Raw genomic sequence first — 6780 nt, 5'->3', positions numbered from 1 at the left:
TGAACACTGAGCAAGGTGCTTCTCATCTCGGAATATGTTCGACCCGTAAAGTTGTTCAAATACTGACAAAGTGGAGGTCTGCTTTATTAACTGAAGAGAGGCAAGCATTAGCAGATTTTTGTAGAGGAGTAAAGGCTCCTAATGTTGAGGACTCTTTTCCAAATATGTTTTTATCTCCCAAACTAGATGATTGTATGGGATGTTTTTTAAAAGCTGGCAAATCTTTGTGTTTGGATTTCTTTTCAGTTACTGGAAATTTTTTTGTACAAAGCTTGTGTTGTGGTTTTTTATAAGAAGTTTTTAAACAATAAAATCGACACCCCATGTGATTTATTTTTTGTGAATTTGTTTCTTTGGCCATTTGTAATAAAGAGCTATGTAAAATCAAATCTCTTTCTCTCTATCTCAATTTAAATTTTCAATTTAAGGGTGCTTTATTGGCATGACAAAATGTACATTCGTATTGCCAAAGCATTTGCAGCGGGGCTGCGTACAAATAGTGCAAATATGTAGAATAAAAGAAAGATAATTATAAAATAATAAAGTGTTTATGTATGTAGTGCAACTTAAAGTGGTTTATAATATATGTAAATATATAATAACAGAAATAGAGTATAGTTTAAACAAAGATTTTCAAAATCAAAATATACATGTAAGTACCCGAATAAAGAGATATAATAATATAATGTTATGAACATATATTGGAAACATCAGGTCAGGGCAGATTGATTGTTTTCTCTTGTGTTGTGACAGGCAGACACATATCGTGCAGCTAACACACAGCAGTCCATGTGTTCTCCTAACAGATATGCCAGTTTCTCATCGTTTGACAGACTTTCAAACTTCTGGTGTATGGACTTGATTTTTCCATAAAACATTGTCCGTATATCCATGTATTTTGTGCATTCTGTTAGGAAGTGGAGTTCCATCTCAATGTTGTTGAGATCACAGTGTGGACACTGGTCTCTGGTCCTGTAGTAGCAATGTTTGTCTGTGTCTGCCCGTCTCTATAGTGAGTTTATGTCCACTGAGTCTGTATCTTGTCAACGTGGCTCTTAGTTTTTTTAACTGTCACTGTGTACAGATAGTCTGCGATACTGTATTCTCTTTTAAGGGCCAAATAATATTGCATTTTACTTTGTTGTTTTGTTTGGGTTTCTCAATGAGTGATATAGTTTTGTTTCATTTGTGTTGTAATTGTGTTGAGTGTGATTTTGTCAGTATTGTTGGGTTTTGAGCATCAGTAGATGTTAGGACTGAAACATCAGGACTGAATCTCTGGACCAGCTGACAGAGAGGATTCATTTCTTTGCTCATCTCGTGGTGTTTCAGGGCTTTAGAACGATATGAGTGAGGGTCACTGTGTTTGAGATGTTTCCAGAATTTGATTGCCCTTTTTTCTATCTTTATGATCAGTGGATATTTGCCTAATTCTGCCCTGCATGCATTGTTTGTTGTGTGCCGGTGCATTTGTAAGATATTTTAACAGAGTTCTGTATGCAGGCTCTCAATTGGATGTTTTTCCCATTTAGTAAAATCTTGATTTGGATTTGTCAGTGGACCACACACTTCGCTGGCATAGAGAGCAATCAGTTCAATTACTGATTGTAATATTTTCAGCCAAATTCTAATTGGGATTTCTATAGGACATTGCCATTTGATGGCATAGAAGGCCTTGCAATCTTTATCTCTCAGTTCATTCACTGCGGGATTAAAGTTTCCTGTGGATGTGATTTTTAAACCCAGGTAATTGTAGTGTGATGTGTGTGTTATGGGGTTTGTGCTTAATGTAAATGTGTGTTTTGATAGTTGATCATTTTAGTTTTACTGAGGTTACCTGTCAGGGCCCAGGTCTGACAGTATTGTTCTAGCAGGTCCAGGTTCTGTTGTAAACCATGTTGAGTGGGAGACAACAGAATTCTTTATTTACAATACAATAAGATTGGTTGCAGTTGTTTTATTAATGTACTTCCTTTGATCATAATGTTACTAGCAGTTAAGTATCAATTTACAAGAATCAAATAAATAAACAGAACAGAGGCTAGTCTAGCTTATACTCAACTCAACTCAACTTTATTTATATAGCGCTTTTTACAATTTTCATTGTTACAAAGCAGCTGTACATGAGACATATTGACTATAAGCAAAACAATTAAAGTTGTACCTGTAAAAACAAGAAAAAGGTGAAAACACAGAAGACAGACATACCCACATACAAAACACTCCACACACACAATATGCACACGTACTAACACACATAGACATAGACACATACACACACACGGATGCGCACACACACACACAAGTCACCACACAACCACGCGCACACACACACACACACCACACACACACACACACACACACACACACACACACACACACACACACACACACACACACACACACACACACACACACACACACGTACACAGACAAGTACACACACACACAGACACACAGACTTGCACACACAGTGAGAGCACATGTTTAAGATAAAGGAGAGAGAAGCACAGGTCAAATATAACAGACTATAAATTCCTATATGCAATTTTTATTAAGTAAAACTTTAATTCTAATTCTAAAGCAGCCCCCCCGGCCAGGCAAATAGTGCAAAAAAAAAACTGTATGCAAACGATGTCGAGGAACCCAAAACTCTAATCAAGAAAAAAAGCCTCAGGAGAACCCAGGCCCAACCAGGGGATTCCAGTTCCCCTCTGGGAAAAGCTGCTGCCTCTGCACAAGCTCGACAGAGCTTGCACAACAAGGCTAAATAAAAATAAATAAACTTACTAATAAGGTAAATTATAGTTTTATGATTATCATTAATAATCTAATAGCATTTGAAATTTTGTGGTGAAGACGTGTCAAGTCAATAACGAAGACTTAAGAGGAACCGGTTTTATCCCCAAGCTGCAGAACATGAAAGTCTTCCATTGCTCCTGATACTGAATGATGTTTGTTCCAACCTATAAACAGATATTCTCTTTTGTACATATACACACATACACATTATTATTTTTATTATTACGATAATTATTCATCATTAAAACGGCATTGTCAAAAATGATGTACAGTCATGTGGAAAAAAGTACAAGCACATGTTGATACCATAAATTCATAGGTCTTTACATCTTAGCCTGATGACCTGTAGGGGTCACACTTTTCCTATTGACTTTAATTGTAAAAATTAGTACACGGTGTTCATTTCATGTGTCATATGATAGATTATATTAATTTATTATTATGTACACTTTTCATTACGTATTTGTTTAAATATAAAAAATGAAACATTGTTGGTCCTTTTTCACACGACTGTACTAACAGGAAGTTTCAGACATTAATCTCTTACCTGCAAATTTGTCAGTTAAGGCTTCAGGCTCCCACTTCTGAAGATTTCCTTAGCATATAATCTCTAAAAGATAGATAAATATATTGTAAGCTTGTCAATGAAGGCCATTGCTGCAAGTCTCGAAAACGAAAAGGCCACTGAGGCAAGCCCCCTCCTGTTTTGTGGTCAATGAACGCCAAAATAATGTATTTTCTGCTATTTGCTTTAAACGTATGATAAAGGTAATAAATGTAACGACATAAAATGAACACACTCGTCATTTGAATTCCGGTGCCTTTAACTGAGTGGCGCTGCAGCGGTTGGAGTCCTGATGCTTCCCCTGGGTCCTAAATCCCGAAAGCGCCACCAAATATCTAAGATACGATTTCCACAAACGTTTATGACTTACCTAAAAGTTTCGTACAAAGAAAACAAAGCGAGGGGGAGTCCCAAACAATTATTTTTATCTACGTTTGACATAGGATGGTTATAAAAAGCAAGTTTTGGCATCGAGTCATGCAGATTGTAAAAACTGTCTACAGAGACGTACGTTTGTTTTGCTATGAAAAAAACACGGCATACAAACATGTATATGCACACACATGCACGCACTTTTTATTTAATTAAAGTATTATTAATATAAACTTCCCAGCTAACATAAGGCTGGCGGGCCACCGGTGGCAAAGTTGTCAGTCCACCGGCGGGAACCACCTGCGGGACACCGGCTTTTTGCTCATCGTTTTTCCAGCGGTCCACCGGTGGCAGCCACCATATTTCCGCCGGTGGTCCGCTGCTAAGCCACTGGTTTATCATTCATGTTTGCTGGCGGCCCACGGTCGGTCCGCGGTTTATAATCGTTAAATCACGCTAACCAAAATGTCATTCAACACAAAAAACACTGTTCAATAACAACTGAAAATTTTATATTTTAACAGATTAAATACACAAATGCATTACATTTATCAGACCAACACACAAATATAGTATGTGTACCCATGTGGAAGTTGTGGAAGATGTTTTTTACAGCATTTGCAGTAAGACCATACAAAATCTACTACAATGATTGATTGTTGTAGCAAAACCACAATAACTATGACATTACTACAACATATAGAAAACCTACACAGACTTTCACCATGGTTTCAAAATCATCAGAACCATTTTTAAAACCTTGATTTGAAAAAAATATATATATATGATTACATGGTTGCAGTGTTACAGTAAAACCCAGGATAGCTGTTCTAAGGGTATAGAGCTTAACAATGCATATAATTTCAAAGCAGCTTAAAAATGCATGTTTCAATGTTACAATAAAAAAATATATCCTTTAATCAGCCAGAGGTGGCTGTGACTCACTGAGAAACAACAAAGTGACGTTCATATCACAATAGCTCTAAGACAATACAAGGTCATGTGTTTAAAGTAATGTTCAGTTAAACAGGCAATATTATTAGAGGTTAAGTTTGCAGATTTTCAACCCATATCCAGCAATTTTTTGGTGGACAAGTAAATGGGAATATCTCAGTAAGTAACTAAAAAAATAAGGGTAAACATTGACCATTTACATATACGGCCATTATTGTAACAATACAAAGTGGATTGACAATCAGCAAACTTACACTTTCATAGGCAGTGTAATCAGGCAGTGATTACAATATTTGGCAGGTTTTTTGCCTTTATTTGTACAGTATATTATGAGAGAGGACAGGAAGCGAAGTGGGAGAGAGAAGGGGGTGGGGTCAGGAAAGTACCACGAGCCGAATCGAACTCGGGTCGCCCAGAGCACAACCACGCCATGTGTCGGAGCACTGCCCATGAGGCTATCAGCTACTACATATTTGGAAGTTTTGTATGTCCATCTATAGTTGCCATCATCTGAAGTCTTCACAAGTGATGCTATATCCAATCTGGAGCTGCCGTAATCTTAAAGTGTAAACCCTGACAGATTGAAACAGGAAAGCAAAAGGAGAAAGATTAGCACTGCTGCTGTTCATAATATTATTTTAAGCAAAAGATGAGCATGTTCACTTTTTACTATTTCATTTATGAAGAACAAGGTTACAAGATGTGTTATGGGAATGCTTAACTAAATCTGAAAAAGCTCTGGCTCCTTTAATGGACTCTGAAATCCTGGATACTACCAAAAGTCCAGAGCTTGTGATTTATCTTCTTTTGGAATTATCTGGTTTAATAGCCATCAGGTTTTTTCTAGGTCCCTTAGTAAATTTGTCATCATAATTTGAAGAACTGGAAAGCTCTCTATGGAACAAACTACCTATGCAATAGTATCATTTAAGTGGGAGGAACAAGCAATCATAACTATAATTTACACTACCATTCAAAGGGTTTAGACTTTTTCATTTCTCTCATTATATGAATATATTGTAAACCGTACTTTATTGTAAACTGAATTTTCAACATCATTACGCCAAAAATCAGTGTCACATGATCCAAGTGACAATTTTGTTGCTCAAGACACTGAAGACTGGAGTAATGATGTTGAAAATTCATACTTGCATCACAGAAATAAATTACACTTTACTATATACATTCAAAAAGAAAACATCTGTTTCTCACCATTTTTAGGTAATTCAAGCTTCTCTGCATAAGTCATATTTAGTGTTTAATCATTCAATATTTATCATTCATAAAAAGTAGATGAACAGTTGACAATTATATAAACTAATATTACTCAATTTATATAAGTAATTAATATTGAGAAATATTAGGTAGACTTTATCTCATTTCTTTCAGTGTGTCATGACTCATATCTGATAAATGAAGGTACTCTTTACTTAAAAACGTAGAATAAAATCTACTCAATCTAATTCAATGGAAATTGTTGCCTCAGTTTTATTGAGTAGATTCAGTAAGTTTGCATATAGTTTACTTTGCTACCTAATATATGTAAGTCAAATTTAACTGATTTGCATGGGTAATATTTACTAACCCTCAAGAATCCTTTTTTTCAGTGATGGGGGTGTAAATATACTCATCTAATTTGCAAATTATGACGTCATCAGGGGCGGACAACTTGAATTTCATAATATTCAGGAAATAGTAGAAATTGAATTGATGTTTGACTTATTTGCATGTTTTTTTTACTCTTTGATCCTTATTCCAAATGATCAGGAAAGAGGAAACCAACTATAAAACAGGAGAAAGTACTAAATTATTACTATATTACTATACTTTATAGTAGTAAAACGCATGTGAACAGTAGCCTACTTTCTGATCAGTTCATCAGTAATATTCAGGAAATAGTAGATATTGAATTGATTTTTGAACTTATTTACATGTTGTTGTTCATTCCAAATGATCAGGAAAAGAGGAAATCAACAGTAAAACTATTAGTAACTATAGTAAAATTAATACTATATTACTGTGCCATAGTAAAATGCATGTGCCTATTTTTTGATCAGTTGACCAGCTATCTGCCCAATCAGCTGCCT

This window comes from Triplophysa rosa, linkage group LG7 (genome assembly GCF_024868665.1).
Source record: "Triplophysa rosa linkage group LG7, Trosa_1v2, whole genome shotgun sequence".
In the NCBI taxonomy this organism is placed as follows: domain Eukaryota; kingdom Metazoa; phylum Chordata; class Actinopteri; order Cypriniformes; family Nemacheilidae; genus Triplophysa; species Triplophysa rosa.
This window is presented reverse-complemented; position numbering follows the sequence as displayed.